This window comes from Salvelinus alpinus, chromosome 30 (genome assembly GCF_045679555.1).
Source record: "Salvelinus alpinus chromosome 30, SLU_Salpinus.1, whole genome shotgun sequence".
In the NCBI taxonomy this organism is placed as follows: Eukaryota; Metazoa; Chordata; class Actinopteri; order Salmoniformes; family Salmonidae; genus Salvelinus; species Salvelinus alpinus.
The window spans coordinates 28,364,607-28,377,534 of NC_092115.1; the positions used below are offsets into that span (position 1 = coordinate 28,364,607).

Here is a 12,928-nt window from a genome sequence, read left to right on the forward strand (position 1 = left end):
CGCATAATCCGCCATTTTGTTTGTTATCGCTTCACTTGGCGAACCCTGTATTGCACAGTAAGGATAATTTTAGAAATGTAAATCAGCGGTTGCATTAAGAACTAATTTGTCTTTCGATTCCTGTCAACCCTGTATTTTTTAGTCAAGTATATGATTAGCTTTCGATTAAACTAGATCACTCTGAAAGATGACGTCCGACATTTTGAGCCTTGATTTGCTAGTATTTTCATTGTATAACCACGGTTTTGTATGGCTAAATATGCACATTTTCGAACAAACTCTATATGTATGTTGTAAAATGATGTTACAGGAGTGTCATCGGAAGAATTCTGAGAAGGTTAGTGAAAAAATTAATATATTTTGGCGATGATTACGTTATAGCTCTCTTTGGCTTGAATCGATGCTCTGGTAACGTTTGCACATGTGGTATGCTAACTTATCGATTTATTGTGTTTTCGCTGTAAAACGCTTAGAAAATCTGAAATATTGTCTGAAATCACAAGATCTGGGTCTTTCCATTGCTATGCTTTGTCTATTCTTATGAAATGTTTTATGATGAGTAAATTGGTCATACACGTTGCTCTCTATAGTAATTCTAGTCGAGTTGTGATGGTCGGTGCAATTGTAAACTGTGATTTCTACCTGAAATATGCACTTTTTTCTAACAAAACCTATCCTATACCATAAATATGTTATCAGACTGTCATCTGATGAGGTTTTTTATTGGTTATTGGCTATCAATATCTTAGTTTAGCCGAATTGGTGATAGCTACTGGTGGAGAGAAAAAATGGTGGACAAAGAAATTGTGTATTTTGCTAACGTGTTTAGCTAATAGATTTACATATTGTGTCTTCCCTGTAAAACATTTAAAAAATCTGAAATGGTGGCTTTATTCACAAGATCTGTATCTTTCATCTGGTGTCTTGGACTTGTGATTTAATGATATTTAGATGCTACTATCTACTTGTGAAGCTATGCTAGCTATGCTAATCAGTGTGTGGGGGGGGTGGGGGGTGATCCCGGACCCGGGGTAGAGGCTCGTGAAAGGTTAACTACCTCTCTCAAAGAGCGCAGTGTATAAAGCAGAGGTGGGACCAAGTCATTGTTTTACAAGTCACAAGTAAGTCTCAAGTCTTAGCACTCAAGTCCCACGTCAAGTCCTAAGTCAAGACATGCAAGTCAGAGTCATCTTTCAAGTCAAGACCGTCAAGTATCAAGTCAAGTTTTGAGTCCTAAACAAGTCATAATGTGCTCTTCACCAAATGTAATACCATTTCATATTTTTATCAAGAGTAATAGTATATTACATTACGCAAATCATGAATGCTTTTAAAAATATCTATATATTTATTACTTTCCAAATAAATGTTATATTTCCATGGAAATAGATGGGTAGCCATGAGAAAGACCCCCCCCCCCCCCCCAATAGTGATCGACTATCGAGGATCGCTATGGGGCGCAATCGGGCGATGTAGGCTTGTACACAATCGCCCAACCCTAACACACACTCTCTCTGTGTGGTTACAGTAGGCTAACGTATGTCAATGGTTTTAGGAAAAGCAATAACATCAGGCAGGATTTAGGCTACCAACTGCCTAGCCAGTTGTAGCTCAATCTTGGGTGCAATGATCACGTTCCTGCACTGACTGACTGTGTGGAGGCTCATTGACGTAACGTTACGTTAGCTTACATGATACACCAGTAAAGTAATAAAATATATAGCTGTCGGCAATATTAGCCACTACTTACCGTTCTTTGTGCAGCTTCAAATGTCAAACAAAGTTGGAAATTGTTGCTCCTCCATCTGTAATTTTCTTCCCGCATGTTTTGCAAGTTGCAATCCGTTTTTTGTTGATACAGCGTCGTCTTTATATCCGAAAATAATACTTTTGGGTATCATCTTTCCAAGGGCTCCATCTGAATTCACCCACCGACGTTCCTCTGCACTGGCACGCACAACTGTAATCCGTTAAATGAAGAGTTGATGCGCTGCACACTTTTTTAATAGCATAATCTTTTATATTTGGGCTTGGGGAGGGTATCAAGTCAGGTCGAGTCATAAGGCTCAAGTCCAAGTCAAGTCACGAGTCATTGGTGTTATAGTCAAAGTTGAGTTGCAAGTCATCATATTTGTAACTCAAGTCTGACTCGAGTCCAAGTCATGTGATTCGAGTCCGAACCTCTGGTATAAAGTCAGAACATCTGCTGTCTCAGCCACTGCCTGTCACCAAGGGAGTACCACAAGGCTCGATCCTAGGCCCCACGCTCTTCTCAATTTACAACAACAACATAGCTCAGGCAGTAGGAAGCTCTCTCATCCATTTCTAAGTAGATTATACAGTCTTATACTCAGCTGGCCCCTCCCCGGATTATGTGTTAAACGCTCTACAACAAAGTGTTTTAGTGTCCAACAAGCTTTCTCTGCCCTTAACCTTAACCATTAACCTCCAAAACAAAGGTCATGTGGTTTGGTAAGAAGAATGCCCCTCTCCCCACAGGTGTGATTACTACTTCTGAGGGTTTAGAGCTTGAGGTAGTCACCTCATACAAGTACTTGGGAGTATGGCTAGATGGTACACTGTCCTTCTCTTAGCACCTATCAAAGCTGCAGGCTAAAGTTAAATCTAGACTTGGTTTCCTCTATCGTAATCGCTCCTCTTTCACCCCAGCTGCCAAACTAACCCTGATTCAGATGACCATCATACCCATGCTAGATTACGGAGACATAATTTATAGATCGGCAGGTAAGGGTGCTCTCGACCGGCTAGATGTTCTTTACCATTCGGCCATCAGATTTGCCACCAATGCTCCTTATAGGACACATCACTGCACTCTATACTCCTCTGTAAACTGGTCATCTCGCAAGAACCACTGGTTGATGCTTATTTATAAAACCCTCTTAGGCCTCACTCCCCCCTATCTGAGGTACCTACTGCAGCCCTCATCCTCCACTTACGACATCCGTTCTGCCAGTCACATTCTGTTAAAGGTCCCCAAAGCACACACATTCCTGGGTCGCTCCTCTTTTCAGTTCGCTGCAGCTAGCGACTGGAACGAGCTGCAATTAACACTGAAACTCTTCATTCAAAGACTCAGTCATGGACACTCTTACTGACAGTTGAGGCTGCTTCGCGTGTTGTATTGTTGTCTCTACCTTCTTGCCCTTTGTGTTGTTGTCTGTGCTCAATAATGTTTGTACCATGTTTTGTGCTGCTACCATGTTGGGCTGCTGTCATGTTGTGTTGCTATCATGTTGTTGTCATCTTGTGTTGCTACCATGCTGTGTTGTCATGTGTTGATGCTTTGCTATGTTGTTGTCTTAGGTCTCTCTTTATGTAGTGTTGTGGTGTCTCTCTTGTTGTGATGTGTGTTTTGTCCTATATTTTTATGAAATGTAAAAAAAAAAATAGGTCTATGTCACCGGCCTTTAGGAGTCACTGAACTGTCTCATTACGAACACCTGATTCCAATTCCCCTGATTAGTAATTGTATATACGTGCCCTCTGTTCACCATTGTCTTGTCGGTTATTGTTCCCATGTCCGTTGGTCTGTGAGTACCTGTGCTTTTTTATTTTGGCTTTCGTGCTGCATGTATTGTGCACTTGTTATTATGGGTCTCGTCCCGTGTATTGTTGTGCATTTGTTATTACGGGTCTCTCCCCCTGTAGTGTATTACGGGTCTCGTCCCTTGTATTTATTAGAGGTTTAACCTCGCTCTTTTGTTTGGGTTACATCCCTGTGTTTTTGTATACGTGTTTGTATTGGGCCTCTTCCCCGTGACTTTTCATGGCATGTTGTGTAGTTTTAGGTGGAGTATTAAACCCCCCTGTTATGAATTCCTGCACCTGTCTCCAATCATTTTTACAGGGTTCTCCTATGGGGACAGTATACTGTTGTATTTACTGTAGTGTTTTTGCAGACTGTAGTACTGTATACTGTAGTATTTACTGTAAAGACCGACGCTGGAGTAGAGCAGCAGGTACGGGGAGTCAATATTTAATAAGTAACAGACATGGAACAAGACAGGAACAGCGTCAGCACACGGGTAACACAACGACATATGACAATTAATCCTGAAGCGAGGAACAGAACTTGAGAACAGACAGATATAGGGGAGGTAATGACACAGGTGACTGAGTCCAGGTGAGTCCAATAATTGCTGATGCGTATGACGGGAGAAGGCAGGTGTTCGTAATGATGGTGGTATGAGTGAGTAATGCTGGGGAGCCTGGCGTCTTCGAGCTAGTGGTTTGTTAGAATGGAAAAATGCTATCTAATCTCTATATAGGATTTCACATCATCCACTTGTTGCTCTCCCCTGTGTGAAATATCCCATCACTCACCTCTTGGACAGTTTTCCCTTTGACACACTCATTCCCTACTTTTACCTGTGGGTGACAGAGACCCTTTATGAGGTCAGCAGAGTTCAGGCCCATAAGATATGATACTTTGTCAGCACCTGGGAAAGAAAATCAGTGAGTTGTAATGCTTTACCTATGGATTCACAGAACAATGCTCTGCTTTTGGCTTTTAGCCTGCTCTCACATTCCGTTCCATCAGCCTCTGCCTGCTCCTCGCACTGTTTCTGCTTGAACCTCATATTGCCATAGTGCATGATAGCACCAGTCAGCTTATACACTGAGTTTTTCTTCTCCACAGTAAAGCCCAGCAAATCAAAAGCACTCTGTGGAAGATGAGAAAAGCACAGCAATTTAGTAGTGAGAACACCGATATTTCTGGACGTAATGATGCTCTGCTATTGTAGATATTATTATTTCAAACCAAGAACAGGGTAGGCTACAATGTTTACTTGACATATGCAACATAAATCCATATTTTGTATTGGCAACATAACAAGCTGGCTTGAAATTCAGCAAGACCACACTTTGTTTCCCAAACCAACGAATTACAACTGTAATACCTAAATCCAGGGGCCAGAGTAATGGTAAAGTAACTCACATCTGTTCCCAACATCAGCGTCATCAATAGACAACACTTGTCTCCCCCTGGGAGATGAAGGTAGAGTCATATGGATTAGCTGTCACCAGCAGCGTCTCTGTATTCCCATGAGTGGGGAGAGAGACATAGAAAGACAAATGTAGACATGCTATTACATTATTACACTACACAAATTAATGTCAATGCATCATTGTTATCTAATTGTGGTACTGACCCAGTAATTCAGGTTTCTTGTTTGACAAGATCTGATAGAAGACGTGGTAGTCTCTCAGCCTTCAGCTCAAAAGTGACAAGACTTTCCAGAAGGTCTGGAAAGAAGGAGATTTAGAACAGTAGAAAATGACATTTCTTTCAGCCACTTTCTTTGGACATGTCTCAATTTTAGCAGAAGTGAGTTTTCCTCTAGTGTCAAAATTAATCCTGATAAATTTACCCGAAACATAAAATGTTTGTTAGTTTATTTTCAGGTGATTAATGCTGTATTAAATCAATCTGAATATCTATCAGAAACTCTCAAATCTTGAGGAGTTGTCATTTCTAATGGTCTTGTCATTACCAAATGCCTCCAGAGCTGGGTTAGCCTGGATGATTTGATCCTTAGTTTCCTTAGAATGTTATAGAAACACATATTAGTGTCACGCCCTGATCTGTTTCACCTGACCTTCCCATTTCACTGACCTTCCCATTCTTGGTCTGCACCAGTGGAGGCTCCTCAGAGGAGGAATGGGTGGACCATCCTCAGTGAATTTCATACACATTTAAATTGTAAAACATTCAACATTTATACTTTCTAGATAAAACTATACTAAATATAATCATGTCACCAAATAACTGATTAAAAAACACTATTTTGCAAAGAAGGTCTATAGTAGCCTCAACAGCACTCTGTAGAGTAGCACCATGGTGTAGCCGGAGGACAGCTAGCTTCCATCCTCTGGGTACATTTACTTCAATACAAAACCTAGGAGGCTTATGGTTCTCACCCCCTTCCATTGACTTACACAGTAATTACGACAACTTAAGGCTAGAGGACGTCCTCCGATCAGAGCTCTTGCAGCATGAACTGAAATGTTGTCCACCTAATCAAATATTCACTGAAAGCATAAGCTACAGCTAGCTAGCATTGCAATGTATAAAATGTGGTGAGTAGTGGACTCAAAGAGAGAGAGAATAGTTGAACAGTTTTGAACAAATTAATTTCTTCCAAAAATTAAGGAGAAGCAAGAGAAAGAGTGTCTTTATTTCTCACTTTTACTTACTTAGCTAGCAAATGCAGCTACCTAGTTTAGCGTACTGAAACATCCTGCTCAAACAGAGGGATGCTATGTTAGCTAGCTGGCTATGACTTTCTAACACAACACTGGAACTCTTCCAAGTCAAGGTAAGCTTTTGGTATTACACATTTATTGCCACCAGGGCCCGCCGGTGTAACTGCTTACTGACTGTACACTAACGTTACTGCATGACTGTAGCGGGTTTACTAACGCGTTAGTTCTATTAGCTATGCTGACTATGATGTTACTTTAGCTAATATGGTGACAACAATGTGGCTGTTTGGATTGGAAAGTTTTTTTCGCCTCGTCACATACAGCTGATGTGTTGTGCATTTAAGTCCACAAGCGAAGTGAAGAGAAGAAATACAACGTGGCTGTTATGAGAGTGAACTCTGTTTACGTGTGATTCATTACGCCGATTCTGTTGAAAAACGTTTCTTAAACGGAACAAAACGGGGATAAAAATACCTGAATTTGTCCAATAAACTCTCCTTTGCAACTGTTGGACTAATGATTACACCCTATATCAGCTAGATGCAGACAAGAGTGTGCAAGGCGGTACTGAATGTCACTGTCTGTCACCTCAAATTTGTCTCTCAACCTGTGTGCATACTACGTTGTAAACTTTCATTCATAGGCTAGGTTGTAGCAACCTCATGATGGGTATAGGAACATTTGAGTATCATGTAGTAGTCTAAACCTATTGCTGTTACATTGAACTGGGTGAATGGAATATAAATGAGTCATCCAATATGCTGTAATAGAAATAAGGCCATGCTCATTGAAAATAGTCCTCCCTCATCTTAAACGGCACTGACTGCCACTGGTCTGCACAGTGACCGAGTCGCCTTCGCGGCTGGTGACGGACGCCTGGACAAACTCCTTCAGCATTTCCACCATACATTCCCGTGTCTCATTACATCACTAATCCTTTGTCAAAAGCATAGCAATAAATCATACAATTAGATTTCGATGTATGTAACAATCACACAATAAAAGTGTATGGAGTGTTATTTTACCTTGAACACTGCTAAGAGGTGGATAAGGAAGGATGCTTCAGAACTCTATCCCTGCAATAGCGGAGATCAAATATATAACCTCTGTAGGCCCTGCCCTCAAAGGCCAAGGACACTGTAACCCATGACCCCCATACGCACAAAACAAGCACACGCACAAACCTCACAATCACCCACTGAGACACAAACTACTCCTGGCTCCAGAGGGACATGCCACTCTTGCCCAGAGGAGTGCATTGTTATCTGTCTACCTCCCTTGACCGGCATTCCACAGCTCCATTGTGATTTTATGAGGTAATGTCCAGGGAAATGCAGATGTCTATGCTGTGAGTCACACATATACAAGCACTCATTACTATCCCCAACACTTCATCTGTCACTGTCAGTATTGTTCTTTTTCATCTTCTTTGTTATCTAGGGTTTAATATAAGTCTCATTTTGGCCCATCCACCTTTCTATATCTCCATCTGTCTCAACCTGTCACGCTCGTCGTTAGGTGGAAGAGAGGAGGACCAAGGCGCAGCGTGGTAAATGTTCATGATGATGAATTTTAATGATGATCTAACAAACAGAACACTGACAAAATACAAAACAATAAACGACGTGAACAAACGAACGAAAACAGTACCGTGTGGCGAACAAACACAGACACGGCAACAATCACCCACAAACAAACAGTGAGAACAGCCTACCTTAATATGGTTCCCAATCAGAGACAACGTAAAACACCTGCCTCTGATTGAGAACCATATCAGGCTAGTTAGACAACCCTAAACCAATGAAAACACATAACATGGAATATTCCCACCCAGCTCACGTCCTGACCAACTAAACAAAGACTAAACAAAGGAAATAAGGTCAGGAACGTGACACAACCCAAGGGGAACGGCAGGGATGGCCGCGTTCACAGCTGAATGTGCATGTGACAGTGCTGGTGTAAATCCTCATTATCACTCATCCAACTATTTGTTTTGAAAAGGTCACATTAACTGATTGAAACACCTAGCTGATCCAACACATACACTTGCGTTAAAGTGTTGCTATGATCTTGTTATTATGACTCCACATTATTTATAGCAATGTGATTTGGGACTTTCCCATTCCTCTCTGAAATGCTACATAGGAAATACAAACTTGACTCTCACTCGTCCAATGATAGCAGAGCTAAGGGAGCAATAACTTTAAATTAACACTTGCCTCAGTGTTACCTGCTTAGAACACCAGGCATGAACTCTTGATTAGCCGATCATGCTCACTGTGCTTGCCGACCCGGGCCATGCACAGACCTTTTGGGGCAAAGTTCCCGCAACCACAGTCACAGACTCTTTGAGCAATTATTGCAAGAAGAAGGGAAAGTAGCGCAATCTGATGAGTAAATATTTTTAGAAGAAATATTTTGAACAGGAATAAATGCTGCACTTATGAACAACAACCAAAACAATTCCAGTCAAAATAGAATATTGTCATTAATACTGTAGCCCACCATTCCTATATACAACCCAAGCCCATTTGTTTCCACAATCCAGAGGTACAAAACTTGCAACCCCCCCCCTGTGCACATGCGAACATGCTTGCACAATTGCTGCGCAAACGTAGCCTATCATTACAGCCAAAAACAATGATACATTTTCAAAAAGCAAGATAGGTTACAGAAATACAATGTTTTTTACAGCAGCATTTGGAGCTGAAAGTCATTCATGTTAGCAGCCAATATCATCAACTAGGGATATGTCACTTCCCTGGAGTCCAGAGCAAGCAAAATCATACGGCTTACTTGTAGCGGACGATGCAGGACAGATGGAAAGGATGTTCTTTCTGGCAGAACCACACCATCACTTTGGAGGGCAGCTTGCCAGCAGAGTGCTCGTTGCCAGCCATCATAGACTGATGTCTTGATCACATACTGTATGCCTGCTGGTTTATAATGCTGGTACCAAAAGGTGGACAAGTATCCAGAAATACATTTCTACATTTGACTAAAATATATCACATTAGGGTTGAATAATATTGACTGTATGGACATTTTTCACAATTCAAATAATCAAACTTGAAGGTATCAGTGTATTTTGCAATAAACTGTCTTTACCCAAGTTATTTCACAAAATAATATTTACTATTTAAAATGCAGATACCAGCTGTCAGTACAGTTGATCCATACATGATGGCCAACATTACTATGCTGGACATTTGCCTGCGCAGTGGAAACAGACACACAGCTTGCCACATATTTGCTACCTTTATTATACCTTTGACGTTTTATCACATGAGCTTTAATTTTAATCTCTACATGACAATTAGCTGAGATTCACACCAGAAAGAGTGCCGTTTTGGCGGAACACCAGATTTGCCTGAGGAGACCGTTTTCATCCCTCCAGGACAAGGGAAAGGGGGATACCTAGTCAGTTGTCCAATTTAATGTATTCAACTGAAATGTGTCTTCCACATTTAACCCAACCCTCTGAATCAGAGGTGGGAGTAGAGGGAAAGCCAGACCTTCAATTTCTTAAAGAAGAAGACCTACTGTACAAGAGCAAATCAGACCAATACAATGCCAGAAGCTGCTATATGCATGGAGATTTGAAGGTATTACATTTTGCTAAAGATTTACAAGTACTGTACTGTTGAGAGGAAATGTTTGGAATTGTATTACTTTAGTTGAGCAACTATTTTACTTCCAAGGACAAGCAAGGAGTGACACTGCTGGTGCCATCAAGGATATATCAATATTTGAGCCATTAAGCCCTTCCCCTTCAGTCATCCTCCACATCCAGCACAACCCGGTCAACAACGAATATGACCAGTACTGTAGACCTGGACATCTGGCCCGGAGAACTTCACTGTCCCTTGGGGCAAAATGTGCATCAGCCCTCGCCAGAGGCACACTGCCAACCCCTGGAGAACGAAGAGAGATGGTGAGAATTACAGTAGGTGCAATGAGAGTTGTTGAACCTAATCCAACCAGAGCAGATTGCCGTACAATAGCCAAGAGGATGGTACAACAGTACCCGAAAAGCTTTGCTGATACAATGAAAGATGGCTCTACAATTGGGAGTGGCTATGGATCCCCGTTAAACCAGATGAAAACATGCGTTGAGCATAAGAATCGTGATAATCCTCTGGTACGGCTAAGAAAGAGAAAAACACTCAGTGCAAGGCACAAGCTCTGGACTGGGAACTGTCGCCGGAAGCTCTGGACTGTGGAGGCGCACTGGAGGCCTGATGCGTGGGTCCGGTACAGGTGGCACCGGGCTGATGACACGCACCTCAGGGAAAGTGCGGGGAGGAAGCACAGGACGTACCTGACTGGGGACACGCACTTCAGGGAGAGTGTGAGGAGCAGGCACAGGACGTACCTGACTGGGAAGGAGCACTGGAGACCTGGTGCTTAGAGCTGGCACAGATGGTGCCGGAACGATGACACACTCCGTGCGGTGAGTGCGGGGAGCTAGCACAGGACGTACTGGGCTGTGGAGGCGCACTGGAGACCTGGTGCGTAGAACCGGCCCACATGGTACCGGACAAATGACACGCTCCTCAGTACGAGTATAGGAAGCTGGCACAGGTGGCATCGGACGGCTAACACGCTCCTCAGGACGAATGCCGTGCATACTACGCCAAACCAATAGCTCTCTCACTTCACTCTCCTCCAATTTGTCCAACAACTCCTCGGTCTGTGACTCACACCTCAACTTCGCCGACCACCCCGTGTGCCTCCCCCAAAAAATATTTTGAGGCGGCTTCTTTGGCTTGCGTCGTGGCCGCGAACCCCGCCGTTGTCGCTCTCCTTCCTTCACCGCTTGCGTCTGCTTCCATGGAATGCTTTCGTCTCCTGACATTATCTCCTCCCAAGTCCAAGATGTCTTTACCTCCTGGATATCCTCCCAGGCCCAGGATACCTGTTCCTCCTGGCCACGCTGCTTGGTCCGTTTGTGGTGGGATCTTCTGTCACAACCGTTACAAGGAGTGGACCAAGATGCAGCGTGGTATGTTTCCATCCTTAAATATTGGAAATTAAAACTTCAAACAACAAAACAACAAAACGAACAAACGAAACGTGAAGCTATAAATAATGCTCACAGGCAACTATACATAGACAAGATCCCACAAAGCACAATAGGAAAATGGCTACCTAAATATGATCCCCAATCAGAGACAACGATAAACAGCTGCCTCTGATTGGGAACCATACTAGGTCAACATAGAAATATAATACACCTAGATGACCCACCCTAGTCACACCACGACCTAACCAACATAGAGAATAAAAGCTCTCTATGGTCAGGGCGTGACACTGAGGAGTAAGTGGCCGTACCTTTTCACACAGAAGGAACTCTACAACCACTTCAAGTTAGTGAAAGATGTCTCAATCCTGGGAAAAAATGTATGCAACAATGGCAGTTAAAGGAAAGATTATCATACAATACTTCCTGTACAAACCAACAAATGAAGAATTTCGGCACATCCTGTCAAGTTTTGAAAAGGGTGGAGCGACTGCATTTAGCCATTGTGTTGTCCTCCTGCTGATGGCCCATTTCAAAGAAAGGACAGATGCACTCCTTCTACAGGCCAATGTTTTACATTCATCTGCATCTTATGCATAAGATAATCATTTTCTAAGTATTTTAGAAGTTTAAAATGATGTGCCAATTGTTCAAAATATGTGATTTGAAAGTTATAGAAAGATTGTTTTATATCTTTCAGGTGTCAGACACAGCCACCGATGTGGAGGGATCAATTCCCCTGCCGGACTCACTAAGACTGATTGTTCAAGGTAGTGTATCCAATAAGACTTTCTGTGTGAGTAATTGTTTTTAGACGGGGCCTTACAATCGCAAAGTTTCACAGAAGTAATTGTGAAACATGTAAGTGATCTGATTTCAGGGGACATAATGACTGCTGCCAAATGGATGATAAGCATCGAGAAGGAGGTCGTGATGACGGTTCACTCAAACTTTGTGGAAGCGCTGGCAGCTTTTTTTTGCCTCATTCCACACCTTCAATCTGCAATACCAAGAGGAGGCTTCATGCACCCTAAAGTTCATCCAAAGGTAAACAAAAATATGCTTCTTCCTTGGGAGAATTCCTTTGGGGTCGGGGGCTTTAAACTGAGGCATTTTGTGTCACAGCTTGGTTTGACAGGTTAATTAAATCAATATAGGTTGATAAGTTTGAAAGACTCCTTTGTCAGAGCGTAAACACATAGCGAAGTCATTATTTGAGCTGGGGACAATGTACAGATGTAATGCAGCACACTTCAGACACTATTGAAGACATCAGGGGACCTTATCATCTTTCAAAAATGTGTGTGCTCTTTGTTCTCACAGATGTTTTGCTGGAATCAATGCATCCACTGGCTCGAAGACCGCCACAGCAGAGGTCTTCAGCAAGAACAGCGGAAAGGTAGTGGAGAAGAAGAGCCACACAATGAATGTGTCTGTACTCTGCTCGGGAAGATAATGGACTATAAGCTATAGGCTAGTTCCTATTGGCCATACATTTAATTTATTTTAGTCAATTGTGACCTGCTCAAGTACGTTTGGTTTGTCACTGGGGTTGGCTCTTTTTTTGTGTTTAACACCTTTAAGTGTTTGAAAATGATCCAGTATGCACTGAAATTGACACATTGATGAGGAAGTAATGCTACTCTGGATGTTTGGAAATGTCTGGCATTTACTCAA

The 12,928-nt window shown here is 42.3% G+C and overlaps 1 long non-coding RNA gene and 1 pseudogene across 2 annotated transcripts; one reads left to right on the forward strand and one right to left on the reverse strand.

Annotated features, from left to right (window-relative positions):
• Positions 1-3,980: 3,980 nt before the first annotated feature.
• LOC139559514 (uncharacterized) lies at positions 3,981-7,358 on the reverse strand. 2 transcript variants are annotated; one of them, XR_011671785.1, is made up of 5 exons: positions 7,254-7,358; positions 5,175-5,268; positions 4,961-5,057; positions 4,547-4,685; positions 3,981-4,460 (listed from the first exon to the last, which is right to left on the reverse strand). It is a non-coding gene; the product is annotated as an uncharacterized lncRNA (long non-coding RNA). The 2 variants fall into 2 exon arrangements; XR_011671786.1 differs by having other exon boundaries at positions 3,981-4,389; positions 4,496-4,685.
• A 2,746-nt stretch (positions 7,359-10,104) lies between these two features.
• On the forward strand, positions 10,105-12,707 carry LOC139560005 (uncharacterized; annotated as a pseudogene).
• Positions 12,708-12,928: the final 221 nt, after the last annotated feature.